The following is a 22,557-nucleotide window of genomic DNA, read 5'->3' on the forward strand; positions in this document are numbered from 1 at the left end:
TGAGAAGATGTAATATAAAGACAATGTGATCAAGTCCCTCAATCTACACTTGAAAATATTAAAGTGAAGAGAAGCGTGGAGAACCATTTTGATCCATCTTGTTGAAGCAATAGTACCAACTATACTCTACAAGCCCCTAAAACATTTCCCTAAACTTGGTAACCGTAGGAGAGATACATACATACTTCCAAGCTTCCTCTATCTTTTGTCCAAACTACGAGGCCATATCTTCAATTTTAGAGAAATGCAATACAATATTCTAATCTAGAGACACCAAAACTGACACTACATACTAGAGTTGTTTCATTGCAACAATCTATCAATGAAAGAACATTTGACATCTAACTATGAACTTCAAACCATTATACATTTGACATCCAATTGTGAACTTCAGATCATCACACATTTGACATCCAACCATGAGCTTCAAATCATAACATATTTAACATTCAACCATGAACTTCAAATCATCACACATTTGATATCCAACCATGAACTTTAGATCATCAAACATTTTATCTCCAACCATGAACTTAGATACAATCACAACATTTCTATTCTTTCTTCAACTCATCTCTTTATTAGGAAAGGAATAACATACAACCATATATTGACATCAATGACAACACACTTTCACCAAAACCGCAACAATCTCTCCCTTCATCCAACCATGGACATTCAACATACAAACATAGGTTGACATCAATAGCAACACACTAGCATCACAATTGTAACAATCTCTCCCTTTGCCATTGATAGCACAACACTACACCGATATCTCTCCCGCTTTGACACCAAGGGAAAAGGGAAAATGATTTTTTTAAAGGATAAACATACTCCCCCTATCAACATCAACATAAACATAAACATACTCACTACCTACTCCCCTTGAGAAGGAGCTCTTCATTAGTACAGGAAAAAGGATATATCTTGAATTGCTTCCCTTGGAAAAATGCAACATCTATGCATCTAGTTAGAAGGATGGGCAACAACCCATAAATTTGATCTGAGGTACTCAAATACATCCTTTGAAAGAGATTTTGTAAAGATGTGTTTAAAAATTAATCATTTATGGGTACATATTCTAATTTCACCTCTTTATCTGTAACTTTTTCTCTTAGAAAGTGATACCAAATAGATATGTGCTTGATTCTAGAATGCATTAGTGGATTCTTTGAAATATTGATGTCACTTGTATTGTCCCACATAATAAGAATGGGCTTATCATATATTACCTTGATGTCCTTTAAGGTCTTCTTAATCCACAATAGTCGAGTGCAACAAGATGCTACTACTATATATTCTTAGCAATCTTGCATCAACCAAAAACATTTACATTTCAGTGAGTTTTATGTTCAGTTTTGTCTAGCAGTTTCAAGAATTCAGTCTGTGTTTTGCCACATTTGTTCACTGGATCTTGTAGAGCTGGATGTTTTTGGTGGACATGTTCATCTACCTTATCCTACGTCCACAGGTCATTTGCATCTTTTTTCGGCAAGTTATTGCTTTCGGATGTGGGACAATTTTCTGTTCTATGTACTGGAGCCGTTTGGACATATTTGCTAATGGAGAATCTTGTAGATCATTTTCGTAGTTGGTGGAGCCTAATTTCATATCCTCTAATTTTCCTTGGTTCATGACCAACATTCCCTTGGGTTCACAAATCATTCTATATTGTTTTCAAAGGAATTCCTTTGACAGAGGTTGACCTTGTGGTTCTACACGTTACATCTTTATTCATCAACATTTGTTTTCATCTTGGGCCAACGCGGATCATCCTAGAGCTATCAATATCATATAAAACAATGTAACTAAGAATATGGTAGACATATATTTATAAATAGAAGAATAATCAGATGATTAGGAGGTCCATAGTTGGCTCGCATTCTTTATTGAGCCCGAATATTGTATTTTGAGCATGTTTTTAGTCAGGTCTGCATGCCGAATCTATAAGCCTGAATTTTTCCAGCTAGTTTTTATTTGAAATCCATGGTATAATATAAGTCTAATTCTACATTTCCTCCATCACATTATGTTTCTTTTGTTGTGTTTACTCTTTTTGCACAGTCCAGACTATTCTCCTTGAGGACTCTCCTATCATGACTGCACCAAGTGGTATCAAAGTGAGTTTTTGTTCCAGAGATTGCAGAGTCTTGTAAGAATTTTTGTTGTGAGGTGATAGAGTGAGGATCCAACCCATAGCTACAGAGGACTTGCACAAAGATGGCCCAAATAAATGCTAGAGGTGCTGGAGTGCATGGAAATGTAGACCTTGTTGTGATGGAAATACTGAGAGGAATTGCAACTCGATTGGAAGTTGTTGAAATGGCGCAGAGAAGAGGTCGACGTGTTGAAGATGTGAGTGAGGATGAAGAGGAAGTAGAGGTGGGAGAAGAAGGAGAAAATCAATTAGTGGTTGATCTAGAAGAAGAGAGATTTCTAAAAATCTTGACTAGAGTGAATACCAAACCACATTTTAACCCACTAGATTATGATGGCAAGTTGATTCAGATGAATTGCTTGATTGGATTATGAAGATGGAAACATATTTTGATTTTGAGAACACCATAGAAGATAGGAAGGTGAAATATGCTTGTACTAAGTTGAAAGGACATGTGTCTCTTTGGTGGGAAAATTTGTAGATAGATAGACAAAGAAGAGGTAAAGAAAAGATTAAATCTTGGGAGCAGATGGATAGCAAGTTGAAATCAAAGTTTATGTCTGTTGATTATCAAGTGAACCTATTCCAGAAATTGTAGAACCTGAAGTAGAAGGAATCTAGTGTGAAGGAATATATTGAAGCATTCTACAAGTTGAATATCAGATCCAGACACACTGAGGATGAGATTGAACAAGTTGCTAGATATTTGAATGGGTTACAAATGTCTATACAAGATGAACTCTGTTTAATCAAGTTGCAGAGTGTTGAGGAAGGTTATTAGTATGCCCTAAAAGTGAGGGAGAAGTTGAAGAAAAGACATGAGAAGAAGAAAAGAGGTAGGTGAGGAAGATTTTAGGGAGGAATATACTATACTGGAGGAAGAGGACCCTATGAAAATCAAAATAAAGACAAGGAAGTTAGCAAATATGGTAGTTCATATTGGAGGGATGACATAAATTTTTACCAAACAAAAGAAAATGATTGTTATCAAAATGAGGGTTATGGAATAGAAGACAAAAGACATGAAAAGAGAGTGTTTAAAGGAACCTTCTTTCAATGCGGAGGAGAAATACATCGTGCTTTTGAATATAAGAAGATAGAGAACCATGGAAGAGAAGCATTGGCTAAAGAGGAACCTATCAGATCAACTAACAGACAAGAGGATGGAGAGTTGTTGATGAGGAGGAGAGCATTTTACGATACTCGATTAGAGAGAGTAACCTTATAGAGGAAGAATTTGTTCAAGACAAGATGCAAAGTAGCTGTAAAGTTATAATTGACAGTGGTAGTACATATAACATTGTTTCGGAAGAGATGGTGAATAAGCTGAATTTGGAGAGATTGAAGCACCCTAAGCCCTATCAGATAGCATGGATATAGGATGATCATAAGGTATTAGTAAGTGAACAATGTGTTGTCACTATTTTGATATTGGGTTTACTTTCCTTTCGATCCATTGACTTGTCAGGTTTCCAGTGCCCTGTTGGTTCCTTAGGGTTATTTATCCAAGGTTTTAGGGTTTGGTTTCTTCAAAATTTTGCATATGAGAAGGTTTTCCCTTATATTTCCTTGTTGCTTTTTCCACTTAAGTGGAAGGGTTATTCCATTGTGTGAAGAGGGGCCCCTTTTTAGGTTTTATCCTAGGTGGGTTATGATTTTTCTTATTTTTCTGCCTTTTCCTAAGTCTTTTTCGGGTCTCTTAATCACCGTGCAAGTTCCTGTTGATCCTGTGGATACCTTTGTTTTGCAATGCAAAGCTGCATGAAGGTTACCCTTCATGAAACAATGACCAAGTGAGTGTGACCCTCATTTCCTTAAAGTGTTTCTATGGATGCTAAAGTGCAGGTAGGTTCGAAAGAGATCTACGACGGTGATTGTTTCGCAATGCAAAGATGCATGAAGTTTACCCTTTGCGGAGTACCAAATAGATGGTGGGACCCATTTCTTTGAAGATTCCTGATGTTAAAGACCTAGCAGTTCCAAGAAGATCAACGGTTGTTGCCACTTCGTAATGTGAAGGTGCTTGTTGTTTATGTTGGCATTTTTGATGATTATGTTGTGATTGTCATTGATGGACACACACTTGCATTGAGATCATTTTTGTATGTATTAATTAAAGCTCAACCAGTACATGTTCCAACTGGTATGATGCATTATACTCCTTAGACTATTGGTGTTTTGCAGAAAGTGATTACCGATCTGAAGCGGTAAGTTAACCACAAGCGGTTTGAGGATCTCAAGTGGTATGAAGGATCAAAGCAACAGAACACATATTTCCTAGTCTTCATTTTGTCAAACCAGCAACCGACATTTTGCTTGAACTAGTATTTTGTATGAACGGGTAATACTCTGTGATGAGTTGCCATCCACCAATTGTTTGATGGTGCCGACACTTTAACGGTGCTTTTTGTGTCATGTTACCAGATACGTCTAGATGCATTGAACCTAGGAAATTGTATTGTAATCCTATTGGACCGACATGAAATCAGATTCCTTTATAAGGACATCATGTCTAGGGTTTTAGGTTGTTGTTGATGTTATTGCTAGGGTTTAAGGTGGTTGAGGAGTTACAGAGTATGAATGTGTAGAAGACTGAAGTAATGCTGGAATGCATTAGGAACGAGCTATCAAGGATCTAACCAAGCAATCTATTCTATTTGCTAGATCACTCACTTGTTGATTACTCACATCTTCGACAAGTTTGTAGCCCTTAACCGGGTAGGCCCAAAAGCCTTTTGTAAATCCTCTAACAAGGTGGTTCACATCTATGGATCTAAAATCTTCTAGCAAGGTAGTCTTTAATCGGACTTATCTCCTAACAGAGATTGAGATTCCTAACAAGATCTATTCTGGTAAAGAACATTGTATGACCTTAACCGATCTGGTTCCTATTCTGTAGATAGTTACTTGTGAGTTCCATCTCACCGTGGTTTTTCCCATTTGGGTTTCCACGTCAAAATCTCTTGTGTTATTGAGTTTGTGCTTCTATGGGTGAATGCATTATTTTATATTTGGTTTGCATGTGTGCTAACCGGTTTGTCTGCTAAATAGTTTTACCAGTTTACTGTTAGTCTAGCAAAGTGTTTAAGTGCAAAGATTTTTGGCATACTAATTCACCCCCCCTTCTTAGTATTCATCAATTGGTATCAGAGCCTACCTTTTTATAAGTTTAACCACTTGGAAAGAGATATGGGGGAATACACATTGAGGGAACTTACTCATCGGCTCACTCAGGCTGAGAAAGCCTATGATGATCTTATGGTCAAATACAAGGCATCTCAAGCAAAAAGGAGAGAACATGCTGGAAAGTTGATCGAGCTATTTGAAAATAGTTCTTCTGATGAAGCGGATATGGAAGCCCTCATTCAAGAAGTAGAAAAGTTGAATGAATCCAATTCCAACCTGAGAAAAGAATTGGAAGGACTGACTATCTGAATGTGCCAAGAGCTTGAGAACTGGAGTAAAGCTAAAGATCTGGTCAAAGACAAAGATCATGAAAACTCCAAGCTGAAGCAAGAGATCAGTGCCCTAATTGCTCAACTCCATGTGAGCAAAGTGGAAAAGGAAGACATGCAAGGAGAACTGAACATTGCCATCTCTGAGAATGAAAACCTAATGGAAACAAATGCTGTTATTTCCAAAGAACTCTCTGAGTCAAAGGAAATACTTGCTAAGTTCAACAAGAGTACTGTCAAGCTAGAGCAAAAGTTTGAATCTGCCAAACCTATCAAGAATACTGATGAACTTGGTTATTCTAGTCATGAGGAAGGTGAGACCTCTGGTACAAATGCTGGAACATCAAAGAATCAACCGACATCAAAGGATAAAGGTAAGGAAAAGTTTAAACCTATTTGATTTAACTGTCTTAAAGAAGGATATACTGCCAATGTGTGTAGGAGTAAGGCTTACAATAATTTTCCTTATTTTCTAAATGATAAGCCTAGATCCTATAAATTCAATGGTAACTGTTATGCATGCAACAAGTTTAGGCATAGAGCATCTAAATGCAGGTCTATTATGAATAACACTAGAAGATATCCTTAGAGGACCCAAGAAGTTGGTCCTGAACCTTTTATGAACCGGAATCACATCTGGTTTAATGTCTTCAATTATCAACCAAGAAGTGGTGGCTATCAAGTGGCAACCAGATGGAGAGAAAACTATATGGTCTGTCATGGTCATGGTCACATTGCTGCAACATGCCAGAGGAATAACGACACCATGAATAATGGACCTTGGAGAGCACTTGGATTGGTCTGCTATCACTGCAACAAACCGGGTCACATTGCCATATTCTGTAGATCAAGAAAGAACATATCGGATGACATACCAGTCACTCTGGAAGGAAAGATTGATGTTGACACTGTTCAAGCAGATATGAACAAAACCTGGAAGAAGAAACTAGCAGTGTTACAAGAAGAACCAGTTTCTGCACCTAGTGTGGAAATATCAGAACCGACAAACTAAGCATCACAAAAGCTTAGGGGGAGCAAATGGCGAAATGTTTTGAACCCCCAGTTTACACTAGTAAAAGACCTTAACCGGTATGTGATACGTGTCATTTGGTAGAAGACCGAAAACAGTAAAAGGCAAATTAGGGTTTACGCCCTAATGGTGGAGCTTTAATTACGGTAGGTGACAAATATGTTTAAAAGGAATTTTCAAATCATTTCTCACTATCATTTTTTGAAGCGAAGAAGGTTTTCAAGTGCAAAGTGATGACAAAGTGATTTGTGCTACGATTCAGAGAAATTTTAGAAACCTTGAAGGAGATTCAAAAGAAAATTGCAAACGGTCAAGAGAAGAACTCAACCGGTGATTCAGCAACCGATGAAGTGGAAGGTGAAGTGGAATTTGCAAGCCCTAAATTCTCGATTTCTGAAAGGTATTTCTTGAGTTTTTTGTTGTTGTCATGGCTTCTGCATCTCATGATAGTTCTAGTACAACTGTCGATTCTATGGACTTCATTCAAAGAAAATAGAAATATAATGTTTTGTCACAACTACCAGCTGGGGTTATAGTGGAAGAAGGGATTTTAGATTATATAGACTACAAAATCGAAGACCTAGGGTCTCAAGTGATCCACTCATAGCTAGGTCTATTTTGTGGGAAGGATAAGAAGATCAAACTGGAGTATAGCATTTTGGAGAAGAAGAAACTTCATAATGCGGTTTATTTCCTAGAGGATTTCATAGATGATCACATTAGAATTATTCTGAGCAGAGTTCATGGTGACAAGATGTACCTGGAGAGAATGCATGATATCACTCCACAAGCTATTCATGTTGTCACCAATTTCTGCAATAGAGGGGAAGTGCCAACCCTAAGGAAGGTCAGCAAGATGGAAATGTCCAAGCTCACCGGTTCAATGAGCGACTCACGAGGAATGACTGTTAATTCCAACAAGGATAACCTCATGAAATATGTGTGCATGGTGATTGGATACCGAATGTTCTCAGCCAGCAGAATTAACTTTGTATCTACTGCAATGGTAAATGCCGCTTACCGGATGATCAAGGAAGATGCATCATTTGACCTCTACACTGGTATGCAAAGGCAACTCCTGTTGAATCTAAAATCAATCAAACAAGATAATGCATTGAAGTTCAAGTTTGGTTAGCTACTGGTCAGATTATTCTTTATTTCCAAGGATACATCCCAGGAGTGGGAGACATTCAGTGGTCTGCGAACCAACCAGTTACCAAGCAAATTAAAGAAAGCCTGCAAGCAGTTGGAACTGGTTACCCTGATGTTCTAAATAGGTACTTTGATGAGTTTAGAAGCAAGATGAGCCTAAGGATGAGGATATCTGGTGACATTGTCAAGAAGTATGAAGATGATATCTACTTTATCATCAAAGTTGATCAATGCATAATGGAGGCTGTTGAGCCTAGACAAGAAGAAGTGGAGCCTATGGGCTATGAGGTGATGTATGATATGCTGGATGGGTATTCCTCTACCCTAATTGCCTCACCCCTAGATCCCAAGGCAAAGAGAACCGACACCTATCTAGAAAGGGTTGCACCAGTTGAGGAATCCCCTAAAAAGAAAGGAAAGGCAGTGCCTTCAGCATCAGGACCGGTTACTGCAGCTAGTCCCAAAGTGACCAAGCAGTCACCTGCAAAGAAGAAACCAGTAGTGGCACTTGCAAAAGTGATCGAGAGAAAGAGGAAGACAAGGAATGCCTCACCAGACTTAGAAGAAACTATGTTTGAGGAAAAACCTAAGAAGACATGACAAGCAAAGAAAAAGACAAAGAATGAACCGACATCATCGGCACTGGTAAATATTGACATCTCCTCCTACAAACCTTTGACACATTGTCAAAGAACTATAAAAAACATTAGGAGAAAAGTGTTGAATGATTTGATTGATTGTTTTTATGACTTTAATGATGATGAAAAGGAAGTAGTTGAAAAAGAAATCATTTAGTATTTATGTGTTAATGATCGATCGCCTTCAGAAATTAGATCTGAGACACCAGATTCTTTGTATAATTCCTTAGACAATAAATGGTGCATTGCCATAGAGAAGGAATAGGAAATGAGAGAGAAAGTTTTTGCTGAACATTTTCCTGAAGTATCAAATTGAGAACTGTTTGAAGTAATGAATAAATACAAAGGCCTCTTCTTCATGAGAAGAAGAAGACTCCTGTTACTAGAAGGAAAGGGTCAAGAAGTGCTCAAGAATACACACACTCTTGCTCTAGAAGCTCTTAAGTTGCATAGAGTGGTTGAAGCCAACTGGAAGGCTGAACAAGAACCAGCAATAACTAAACTAGATGAAGTGTTTGACAATGAAGGAAACCCGGTTACTGAACCCATAGACACTATTGATGTCGATGCTTTGGGTGGAGAGGATGTTGCTTAGGGTACACCATCAGAAGAAACAAGATAGGAGAAGTAGGTAGAATAAGAAGTAAAGCAAAAGGAAACAAAGGACAAAAAGGAGGAAGAAAAGAAGCAAGCGGAGAAGAAGAAGAAGGATGAAGAGGAGAAGAAGAAGAAGGATGAAGAGGAGAAGAAGAAAAAGGAAGAGGACAAGAAGAAGAAGGAAGAAGATGAGGAGAAACGAAAACAGGAAGAAAAGAGAAAAGAAGAAGAGAAGAAATGAAAGGAAGAGGAGAAGAGAAAGGAAGAGGAGAAGTGAAAGGAAGCAAAAAAGAAGAAGGAAGAGGAAGATAAGGTAGAGGAGAAGAGGAAGCAAGCAGAGAAGAAGAAGGTAGAGGAGGATAAGGAAGAGGAAAAGAGAAGAGAAGAGGCAAAGAAGAAAATAGAGGAGGACAAGGAAGGAGAAGCGGCAAAGAGCACGCAAATGGAGACACCTAAAGCAACCAGTAGTCAAGCGAAACCAGCTGTCCTCACCAGTCCTATTGACCTCCAGTCTGCATGTGAATGGAGCTACTGCAGAGCATCAAGGTTGCTCAAGAACACCTTGAAGTAATATAGAGGAAAAAGGAGAAAGATGTGATCCAAGCGGCGGTGGACACTCTTACCGGTTTGTTACTCAGCACAAACCTCCCCAGGAGTGACTCATCATTGGCCCAATTGAAGCTCCTATGCATAGTAGTGGATGATCAAGTGTAGAGCTTAGAGGAGGTAGCAGAGGCAAATGCCAAGAAAGAGCATCAAAAGGCTCTCAACATTGACCTGGTGAAGAATCTTAATGAGCTCTGGTTTGAACTGCAAAAAGCATAGAAGCATATAAGGAATGCTCTAGATGAGGGGAATCTTCTACTCAACAGGATTTGCCAACACCATCTATTTTGTGACGATGTGCTTGCACAAAAGAAAAAGCTTCAATATGATCTACAGTCATACATGAGCACCTTCAAGCTGCCATATGACTCCTTTATAGCTTATGGGAAAACCGTTCACCAGTTTCATATCTTGTCTACTAAAATAGAGCATGAGATCAGGACCCAGCCACGAGATTTGCAAGAGCTACAATTGGTTCTGTAGACATCTAACAATGGTCAACGCTTGCAGAGTCATACTTTAACATTTGTGCATTGCCTTATTTTACAGTTTTTGCGTTGCATTAACATTTCTTCTATGTTGCGCACTTGGTCTTTATCATTTGCGAGCATCGAGTCCTTCTTTTGCATTCCTCATTTTTATCGCTTTCAAATTAGGGTTTTGTCCTCTTGTCAATCTTGTCAATTTTGTGATCGATTTGTCATCAATCGTTGTCCTTTTCAATCTTGTCATTTTGTGATTGATTTGTCATCGATCCTTGTTCTCTTGTCAATCTTGTCAATTTTGTGATCGATTTGTCATCAATCGTTGTCAACTTGTCAATCTTGTCATTTTGTGATCAATTTTTCATATGCCTTTATGGTAATTTTCTTGCAGGGATCAATAGATTCTTCTAAGAAGCCTAATGCACGGATAAGTTTTAAAGTACATATATTAAGTCCAGCTCCTCCATCTATTAGGACTTTTTTTACGCGGTGCTTGCAAACAATGACTTTGATATGGAGGGGAGTATTATGTGGATGGATTAATGAAGCATCATCATGTTCTGAGAAGGTAAGGTTATGAGGTCCAATCATATGGGCAACCATGGCTTGAAATCTATCCGTATCCAAGTTTTGAGGTACATTGGTTTCCAATAGCACTTGTTCTAATATGTCTTTGTGCTTTGGTGATAGTTTCAACAATTCTAGTATAGATATCTATGCTAGAGTTTTATGTAGTTGGCTAACCAAGTCATATTGGATTTTTGGTGTGGTAGTTGTAGGTGTAGTATGTCCTTTCAAGACATATTTTTGAGTTCAGGTTGTTACATTGATAGATTCATGATCACGCTGATCTCTAATGGTGATGACATTTACTTGATGATCATCAGCTGATATGTGATTTATGGTGTTGTTGTAGATATGGTTGATTTGAGCTCCCCGTGTATTATCCGAGGTTGAAGCTCCATCTTTGTAATTTGGAAGAGGATTTTTAAAGGCTCCATGATCACTATTTGTTTTGAGACCATCTATTGTTAAGTCACCTTGATCAATCATATCTTGCACCACATGTTTTAACCTCATGCAATCATTCATCTGATGACCCTTATTACGATGGTAATCACAATAGTGTGAATCATTCCATGAAGGTGGTTTGATTTGAGGTTCATAGTTGCTGATTGGAGGCAAGAAAAGAATCTTGTATGCCAAAAGTTCTCTGAATGCTGACTCTAGTGATTGCCCCAGTGGTGTGAAGATACGCTTTTGGAAGTTGTTTGTGTTGTTGCGTGAATTGTTGCTAGGTCCTAGATTCATGTTTTTGCTTTGAGTATCATTGGTGTTGTTTGTGTTGAGTTGTCCTTGATCGGTGTTAGGTGCATATGTGTTAGCATTTGGATTAGCATTTTTAGGATTTTTCATGTTTTGAGGATTTCTAGATAATGCGAGCACTGGTTGTTTAGATTTGGGATCATGTGTTTCATTGTTGCCTTTGGTTTTGTTTCGAGTCCAAAATTGAGATTTGTCAAGGTTGGTGTTGTTCTGGTTATTGTAGTTTGATGAGTTTGTTCCCTCCTTGTAAAATTTGAGTGTTCCCTTTTTGACACATGCTTCTTCTACTTGAATGCCATTTTCAATCAATTTAGCGAAAGATGGTATGCATTGAAGTTTTAGTCGGTAACTCATTTCACTATTCAAGTTATCGATGAAGATTTCCATTTTCTCCTTCTCGGGAATATCTCGAGGATATCTGGATACCATACGTCGCCAGCGTTGAAGGAATACCATGAATGTTTCGTTGTTCTTTTGTTTGGTGTTGCAAACATCTAGCATGGTTATGGCATGTTGGATGTTATAGGAATATTGGGTTATGAATTTGTTAACCAATTCATCAAATGAGCTAATAGGTGGCGTAATTTTGGATAACCATTCCATGGTTTGCCCTCCCAAGCTTCTGGGGAATAACTTCATCAAATAGGTGTCATCATGAGCAAATTCAAGGCTCAGTGTGCAAAATTATCGAACATGATCCTGGGGATCACTTTTCCCATCATATTTATCAAATTTGGGAACGTCTGAGTTTGGAGGAAAAGGCACCATGTTCAATCTTCTGTCAAATGGATAAGGATAGATTTTGTTCAAAGAGTACCACATTGTTGTCCCTTGTTGCATATCCTGTATTTGCCTTTGCAACATTTGCATTTGTTGAGTAAGGGCAGCCAAAGGTATATGGTCTTGTCGAGGGAAAAGTTCTTCCCTTGTATTTGTTCTCAGCTGAAAAGGTGTGGTAAATGGTATATTTTGCTCTGGTGTTTCTAGTTTAGGTATACGCATTTCTGGTATGCGTTGTTCTGGAATATGTTTTTCAGGTATGTGTTGTTCAAAGTTATGTTTTCCTTCTTCTCTTTGTTGTTCTTGATATGCATATTGTTGAGATCCAGTTTTAAAGATGTTTGAGTCTAAATCTTTGGGAAGTTTAACACCTTTACTTGTAAGCATGAGCAAATATTTTTCTTTGTCATTTTCCATGAGCTTTTCTACAAGCTTTTGGAATGAGCGGTTTTCCTAACATTCCCGAAGAAGTGCTTTAGTAATTTCAGGTTCTTCTAAGGGTGGAACCTTAAAAGGATTTGACAATCTTCGGTTCAAACTAGACTTAGCATGTGTCTCACTTTGTTTGTTTCCTTGAGAGCGAGTAACAGGCATTTTAGTAGAAACTCTCAGTGATGAAAGGGACAAAAGCCTCATTGATATGTTGTTCAGGGGTGGGTGGTTCTGGTTGAGATGTGTTATAAGTGATACACTTGTCGGGCAAGAATGTTGGATTGATTTTTCAGCTATGGTTTATGGTTTGATTAAAAGTGGACTTTTGACAGTATGCTCTTGTCTTCAAAGGTTCTTTGTCAAATTCACTAGATTTGTTTTGGATATAACATTTAATGTGATAAAGGAATACTCGATGAGATTTGGATAGTTGATGATTCATGTATAAGAACTTGTTTCTCTTGATGAATTTGGAAAAACTAGGTTGTTGTTTCTTCAATGTGATGTTACGATAAAGGTTCTTTCTTCTCAGAATATGAGGATTAGTCATGCATGAGTGATCAATGGTTTCCTTTGATTGGTTGGATTTAGTTGATCTTGTTTGAAAAATTTCAAATCTTACTTTATCAGAGTGAAGGTTTAGATGCCCCTTCACGATAAAGTGTGTCAAATGATATGGATAGAAGCCTCCCGATATGGAAACTTGATTTGACAACTTGAAAATTTTAAACAAGTGGTGTTTGTGAGATAAAATCCGTAAGACAGTAAAGGATTCTGTTGATACTGATGATGAGGTTTCCGGATTATGATAAGAGAGACATCTTTTATCGCATGATTCGTTTAGGATTTTACAACTTTTGTTTTGACACAAATTAGCTTAAGAAACAGTCTTAACGGTTTGTTTTTGCTACTCTCATTTGATGAAAAATGATGTCTGATGGAGAAGGTTTCTAAAAAATATTTTTGAAAATTTTAAAATTCCTCCCGGTTTTGCCCTCTATTTTTTTGCTTTTGATCATGCGCTAGAACAAAGACTACATGCGCTACTAAAATGCCTCTATGCGCTAAAATAATAACCACACGCCCTAGGCTGCCCCCAGACACGTGCTAAAGTTTTGGCTGTTTGAAAAAGATATGCGCTATTCTGGGCCTGTCACGCGCTAACTATTGAACTTTATGTGCTAATGTTTGGATTCCACGCACTAAGTTGTTGCTTCCACGCAGTAGACTTTTTTTCTGATGCGCTAAATGTTTCAACACTGATTTGACCTGGGATAAAACGCTACTGTTTGAAACCGACATGCTAACTGGATGTTTGGATGCGCTAATATAAGTACCTTAAGCGCTAAGAAGTTGCTCTTATGCGCTAATCTACCCTGATTTTTCCTTTGTTTGATTTTTTTGTGAATTTTAAATTTTTTTTTTTTTGGTGAGTTTTTCAAGTTTGATGGATGATTTTTTGAAGTAATAAATGTAAGCATGACACAAAAAGTACAACCATTTTGCCTAATCTAACAAAAAGTGTATGTTCTGCGAGGATGTGTTCAAATCCCTAATGTTTTAACAGGTTTGGATACGGATAATACACTTCAGAAAGACTCTTTAGTCAAGGGTCATAAATAACATCATAGCCCACTAGTCTCGATACTCCGTTAGCTCAAACAGCCGTGTCACCCCCTAGAGGGTGCCTATTTTTTTGTCTTTTGCCAGAAATTAACTCAAAGTGAATCGCTTCATAGTTGAGTAGTTATCTTGGGAGATATATGGTGAGTAATCTTGGGGGTGGATTCTTCCCCACTCTTGCACTATGATGTTATAAATGTCTGGTTACTGACTCGGTTCAAAGCTTCTATTTCTATGGTTCATAATCAGGCTTCCCGTTTGGCTGTCAGTGATAAACTCCCTCAAGAGGCTTCCCAACCTTTAGAACAAACGCTTAATGTATCTCAAGGATACTAAGGGAAGGCTAATCGCTGCGTGCAACCGTTGAAAAGGACTTTCGTCACTTTCCATGTTTGATTATAGTGGGTTGGAATTCTTGGCGTCAAAGTCGTTCCCCACTTAGGTCATTCCCTTCACACTGGCCATAAATGGCTTTAAGAGTTGATTTCAACTCCTCGAGAAGGCAGGCCTGCTAAAGGATGTAAATGCTTGAAGTACAAAAAGCTGTAAGAGTGGTCTGGATTTTTTATCACTCAGTTAAGGGGAGAGCATATTCCTTCCACTTTCGAGACAAAACAATCAAGTTGGTTCTTTTTAGCCTTTTAATTCAGTGATTTGCTAAAATCTATATGGAGATGTTGCTCCATGAAAACATGGTGTTTATTTTATCCTTTTAAGGCAATGATTATCTGATCTATGAAAAATAATTGGTCAACAAAGCCAAATTTTCGATCTTGGTGGTCAACAAAAGAAATCGATGAAAGAAAATTTCTTGCTCCACCTGCAAGAAATTGTCAGGGTCTTGCAAAATTTCAATCAAATAGTTAGAAACTCTAGATTTTGGTGGACTTCTACAAGTCTAGATTTTATTTCGGTTACAATTGTAATTTTCTTGCTCACTATCTGTGATGCACTATAGAAAGGACTGTACGCGCTACAATAAAACCTAGATGCGCTAAAATTATGTCGAAAAGTGCTAAACTATTTACTGCATGCGCTATTCTATGCGTTGGAAGTGTTGCTCTGTTTTTCTCCCACGTCGAGACTTGCAGGAAAAGTATTGATTTGATGCGCTAAAAGATAGACTTCACGCACTGGATGATGGGCTTCACGCGCTAGATTGTGAACCAGATGCGCTATCTAACAAGCACGATGCGCCAAACTAATTTTCAGATGCGCTACTCTATTTTTCTTTTGCACTGAGAACTACAAGAAAAAAATTAGTGGAGGCTTGCGCTAAAGAAAGGACTTTACGTGCTAGAGTAGAGACTCCACGTGCTAAACAGTGAGCGGGACGCGCTAGACTGTTAACCGGATGCACTAGGGAATGTTTCCCACGCGCTGATTCTTGTTTCCTGTGGACCTGCAAAAGTGGTTAATTTTAAAAACTGATTGGATATGTGGAGTTGGGCGCCAGAAATGTATGCGGGAAAAGCGGGTCGATAGAACTCAATATGTGAAAAATGTTCCAAAATACCTGTCCACACATAGACACAGGACTTCTTGGTGCAAGCTATGGAGTAATGAAGTATTACTCAGCTTCCCAAGGTTGGTCCCATGGTTCTCTATCTTACAATGTCCCTCAAACCAATGTTTTTGCTCTTAGATCATTGAGCAAAATGGTTTAGGGATGGCAAATGCAAGAACGAGGGATGCTTTGATAGATTTTAGTATGAGATACATTCTAAGCTATGCATGATTTTAAAATGCAATAAACTAGATGATAAGATGACAAGGTTAGTATGAGTACTATCCTAACATGATATATTTAGTCTATGATTGAGCTAAATGATAAAGAAATTATTCTAAACATGCATATTTAGACTAGTTCCTGATTTAAAAGAGGCTAAAATGATGAGCATAAAATGAGATATGAAAGCTTGAATGTATTTGAGCATAAGTATGATGCTACAAATTTGAAGGATGTTTTAAAATGGAGGAATGAGAGCTCTATTTATAGTAAAAATAGGGTAATGGATGGTCAGGATTGAAAGAGTTGATCAAGGGTTGAGTTTAAAAGTTGGGGATCCATGTTTGCAATTTGCACCAATGAAATGGTGACAAGTGTCAACATAGGGTTGGGTTGAGAGAAGAGGTTGGAGACATTAAATGCCTAAGAAGACCTTATGGTTATCTAGAGGGTAAGGGTCAAGCTTAAGTTAGGATTACCCACTGGATTAAGAGTTAATCCAAGGATAAACCTTTGTGCAAATGATTAAGAGATAATCATGGTCAAAGCATTAATGCTTGATGAGACCCTTGGGTTGGATGAAGGTTGAGTTAAAAGAAATTTTTTAACCATGTAAGAGGGTTTGAGTTAACCATTAATGGTTATGAAGACTTTAGGGATTTAAGTGGTTGAAGGCTTGAAGCCTTTAATGGTTATCAAAGACTTTGAGGAATTAAGTGGTTGAAGGTTGGAAGCCTTTAATGGTTATCAAAGACTTTGAGGGTTTGAGAAGTGACCTCCCCTTTCTTAGGGATGTGACAAATTTTAGAAGATGGGTTAGCCTAATTATAAGCAATTAGAAGAGTCTAGAAGGTATTAGAAAGGGGTTTAGGAAGGCAAGTGGGAGATGTAGGATTTTGCAAGTGGATGGAGGGATAATAGGATTTAATTGAATTAAATGATTTATTCAATTTGGTTGCAATTTGGGGAAATTAAATAAATTAGATTTATTCAATTTAGGATAACTATTTAATTAAATTTGAATTTAATTAAAAGTGGATAGGGGGGATTTAATTGAATAAAATGATTTATTCATTAAATGGGATAGTGAATTTAATTTAAATAAATTGAGTAATTTACTTAATTAAATAGAGGAATGCGGGTATTTTAATTAAATTGGATTTAATTAAATAGAGAAATGAACATAAAATATTCATTTAGGAATATGGTCATTTTTATACGTCTACAATCTCTATTGAATGTTTTCAGGATTTCTTATCATTGGAATCTAGTTTTTGTGATTGAGCTATTTTAATGTTTATATTGCTTTGATGATTTCCAAATTCCTATCTACATTAATTAGTGAACCCGACATGAACTAACCATTTAACCATGCTTTTGAGTGCCTTTTGAGCTGATTTGCAAGTGAAAACCTAAGAAACAGAGCAATTCAAACCTTTCTCGACACTCCCGCGCCTGTGCAAAAGGGATCTGCACTTGTGCAGAAGGGATTTGTGCCTGTGTAGAAGAGATCTACACCTATGTAGCTTAGATTTGTGCCTGTGTAGCTTAGATCTACGCTTGTGTAGCTAAGATCTGTGCCTGTGTGAGGCCAGAAACATGGGTAAAAATAGTTGTTTTCACTTGCAAGTTTGTTTGTTTGTAATGTGTTTCTTGCATTATGGTTTTTTGGTACTAATTCTCTATGCAACATCTTGGTGTTATGTGTGACAAAGACTAAGAATACAACTACTAACGAATCTCATGCAGGACGCAGTCAAAGACTCACATTAAAACAATATTTTGCTTGCAAATTTTTAAAGTAGTTGCACATTTCATTTCTTAAAGGATAGTGAACACCATGCATGCTTTGTTTGTTTTCAATTTGATTGTGTTTTTTAAGCCTTAGAATTGGGCCTACCTCCTGATTTGCCTGGCACTTCGCATAGGCATTGGTGAGAGGGAACGACCCTAAGTGGTGACGGGCTAAAACCAAGCTCTTCCGAACCACTCTAAATAACTGTGGATACAATGAAAGTTGTAGACAATGGGTGCTGGAATGGTATTGCGATGATTTATTCACCGGATCAATACCCACCTGAACGGATGCCCTTACTAGAATCTCTAGTTTTTAAAGGCCAAAATCCTTCTATCTATTGGCTCAGGCATTGTGATATGCGCATGCCGAAGACACCTCTCATGTACTCCTTAGTTAGAGATAGCAAGTTCTTGGGAAGTGATGCCCCTTGAACTTGAAGCTTGGTATGCCCAAGAAGTGAGTGCACTATAAGGGGGAGCCAGTGCTACCAAGCGTCTAGCTATCCGGCTAAGTGTTATATTTTATGGTTAGAGGATTCAACAGATATTGCCCTTGCCAGCCATAGGATTTGTTGTAAATGTGTTTGATTGTCTTGGGTCAAAGTCAAACAAACATTTTGTCTTCTGTGACTGTCAAAGGTTAAATTAAAAAAACAAACTTTCAAAAGTGCTCATAATCAACTTGGATTTTCAAAATCAATAACCTTCAAATTCAAAAGCAAGATCCAAACAAAAGTCCAAATTTGTCCAAGTATTCATCCAACATTTGAACATGGCTTGTCAAAACATAGAATATCTTTGTTTCAAAATTCATGTCACTTTAGGCTAGGTTTTGCATAGTCCCATTTAGGTCCTAAGGCATATTGTCATCTCCTTTCATTTTAGTCCATTTTCATTGCAAGCGTCCTCATTTTGCACTTAGGTTTAAAATCATTTCATTAAGTTTGCATTTCATTGTCATAATCATTTCCTTCTTGCATTTAGTCTCATGAAATTGGGTTTGTCAAACTTGAAAAAATCAAAACTTTGGATAATACCCTAAGTTGTTGTTAGGAAGTCTAGACCTTATCAAACTTTTGTCTTTTTGTCATCAATATCATTTTTGTCAAACCTAGCTTAGTATCCAAGCATATAGGTGAGACATTGTCGATTTGTCCTATTGTCATTTGGTCCTTTGCCCTTTAAGGTCTTGGCTTCATTTCAACTTCCCAAGGTTGAGTCTTTAGGTTTGCATTCCAAAAAGTTTGTCCATTTCTTGAAAAACAACAAAAACATAGGTTGCATTCTTGCCATAGATTGCATTTTCATTTATTTAGGTTGCATTTAGTTGCATATCATACATCATCCTTTTAAAATTAAAAAAAATCCCAAAAAATATTGCATTTGCATAGTGATATGCCTATTGAAACAAGGTCAAAATCTAAGAAGATGGACGAACCAACATATCAACCCATTGACAATGTATCAAACTCACAGTTTCAATCTAGTCAATCATTACAAATTGAAGGTTCGTCAAACACATCATTACCACCATATGGAATGGTTCAACTTGGACCACCTCCATTATATGAGCCAGTGTTTGTACCCATGAAACCGGGATATGGGAGTGTTCCACCAACACCAAGAGGAAATGTCCCTTTTGATTGGAATCAACCGAACCTACAGCATGACATTCAAACTCAAACATTACATGAGGAACACACTCTTTCACAAGGATTTGGTTCAGATCAAGGCATTCAACAAGAAATAAATCCAAATGTTTTACCAGATTCTTCATCAGATTTTGATGCTTCCGATGATGTTGATATGTTCCTTAAAGATCCGAAGTTGACAAAAAAGATGGATAAATTCTTGAACAAGGTCTTTAAGATGTTCCCACAAAAATATCTTGACATGATGAGTAATGTGACCTCCTCAAGTGAGCAAATTAATGTGCAAAAACAACAAGGCGATGAACTGTTAAGTTTCTCTCCACATCCAAACGAAGAAAATGTGCAACAAGAAACTCAACACACCTTGATGAGTAAACGTGCTTCAAAAACATTGACAGTGACTATTCCTCAAAAGTCACCATTTGAAACAATAAACAATCCATTATTTAATACAACACCTTTAACACAAGATCAAATGAGGACCAAACAAATATTGATAGCTGTCCCTCAACAAGAAATGATTCCTCGAATAATTACAAGTGGATCAAAATCTAAGATGCAAGAAAGCTTTACGACTAGAATGCCTGATCTTACCAATGTCCAAAACAATTCCACAATGCAACAAAGTTCCTATGTCCCATTAAGTTCAATATATTTTGCCAAATACTCAAGTACCTGTTATGCAAAATATTGTGATAGATCCTTCGATAATGGTAACACAAAGAGCCACAAATAGTGGTGTGCACCAACAACAAATGTTGCAACAATTGAGGAATTCACAAAAGGCACAATCAAATGCACAAACAAGCAATGCACAACAACAACAATATCGCATTCAACAACATGTTGCAGTGTCTTCTGCACCATTACAAGTTAATTCAAACTTGCAACCACCATAGTGGATTGGACAAACAACACAACAAGTAAATGTGAGTGCCATACCCCATCTAAAGGAGAAACAACAAAAATCTCCCAAACAAAGTTTTTTGCAAATGATGGGATTTACATCAAGACAATGATAGTTGACACAAAGTTAGCAAATTCTGATTCGTCAGCATCAACAACAACATGTGCCTTAATATGGGCCAGGCAAAACAAGTTATCATACTTCACAACCACAATTGATGTCTGTGCAATATCAACAACACCCTCAATTGCAATATCAACCAAGGCTACCAATCATGATTCCACCACAAGAAGCATAGCAATAGGGTCAATGTCAAGGCACGACACAACCACAACAACAAGAGCTGTATCAAGAACTTTATACAAATCCCTTGTACTATTTGGAAATGCAAGATTTAATGCCATCAAATGCTTCTCTTTTAGAGAGTCCCATTCAAATTTCATCCCCTTCATGACAAAGCATTGATCCCTTGCCAAAATCCCCCATGCATATCCAAAGTCCAACCCCATGTCAAGAGGATAATTTAGAGCATGCAGAAATGTGTCTTGAAATAGATGAAGATCAAGATCCTGAAACCTTATCATCCCATCCAATTGTTGACCAGGATCCCATATTCCCAGACACTCATGACGATTCCCCTCTTCTTGTCCATCCTATCCAAAGTCCTATTGACACTCCATTCCCTGAGAAAGATCAAGATATCCCAGTCCATTCAATCCTAAACAATCCCCTTCCATTTCATGAAAACAATGTCTTTTCAAATCCCATTGACATTCCACTTCTTAAGAAAGATCAAGATATCCCTTCCATCCTTTCCGATGATCCCATTGAAATTCAAGAGAAAAGCACCTTTAAAGAGGATTCCAATGATCTTCCTCCTTGTCAAGATCAAATTATTCCTTTAAATCCTCCACAAGATCCTTTTGTTCCTCTATTTCCATGTCCTAATCCCACATATCCACTCCAAGAGCGCATTTCTTTTGCTGATCCCTTTATTTCTCCCATTCCATCTCTTGAAGAACCTGTCATTAAACCATGTCCACTATAGAATCCTAGTCCCCCTCATGATCCTAATCCCCTTCATGATTCTAACGTGTCAATGCAAGATGTTCATGAACCCTCAACATGCATAATGGGTTCTTCCAGTTTGGTGCAATCCGATCCACTTCAAGATCTCATTATTTCTCTCATATCATATCCACCTCATAATGGACTCGCGTCTTCTTCCCAAAGAAAAGAGTATCCTACAAGTCAAGATATTCATAAAGGCAAAGGAGTAGATCTCCATAAGCAAGAATCCCTTCATGTGAAAGAAAATGTTAAGGGTCATGTCTACACAACTCACTCTCAAGACGTTGGTATCCCCCCATCAAAATCCAAACATATACCTTCCCCATCATACTTTCCATCCATCTTAGGTCCTTATATCCCTTCATCCTCTATGCAAGGTCAGCAAAGGCATACATCCTTGAGCAAATTCCATCCATCCAAAAGAACTCCATTTCATTCATATCCATCCATGCATTCCTTTCCCCCTCCAAGCAATTTGGATGCCAAGTATAAAAGTCATAAGTCTAGCAATCCACATGTATTCAAGGATCAACATGTCCAATATAATCAACATGTCAAAACAAAGAAAAAATTGATCTATAAAGAAAAGGAAAAACCCAAAAGGTCACAAAGGCCCATTGCTCAAAAACAAAAGTTAAAATATATATGGGTTCCTAAATCCCTTGTGTTGGCAATGCACTCCAAGGAACCACAAAAGCATGAAAAATCAAAAACCATGTGGATCCCTAAGCAGCTCCTTGAAGCACAAAATCCTAAAGAAACATCCAACTTGGCATCTAAAATTGCTATTCCTCCATCCAAACTTTCCAAGTCTATTCCTCCATCACCTCCTTCTTCCATTTTGGGTCCTTATGTCCACAAATCCCTAGCTATTCCTTCATCAAAATCTCCATATCCAAAACCCACTCTTCCTCCATCAGTCCATCACCCCTCAAGGTGTGTGCCAATGCCGATCTTTCCTTCATTTCTATCCACTCAAGCACAATTCTTCCAATACCCTATCCATTATCCAATGCATATTTTCCATCCTTCGATCCCTTTGATCGAATCCTTTGCATAAATCCTCGCCTTAATTTCATCTCTTTTTTCATGTCCTTATCCTACCAATGTCTTTGA

This window comes from Cryptomeria japonica, chromosome 8 (genome assembly GCF_030272615.1).
Source record: "Cryptomeria japonica chromosome 8, Sugi_1.0, whole genome shotgun sequence".
In the NCBI taxonomy this organism is placed as follows: domain Eukaryota; kingdom Viridiplantae; phylum Streptophyta; class Pinopsida; order Cupressales; family Cupressaceae; genus Cryptomeria; species Cryptomeria japonica.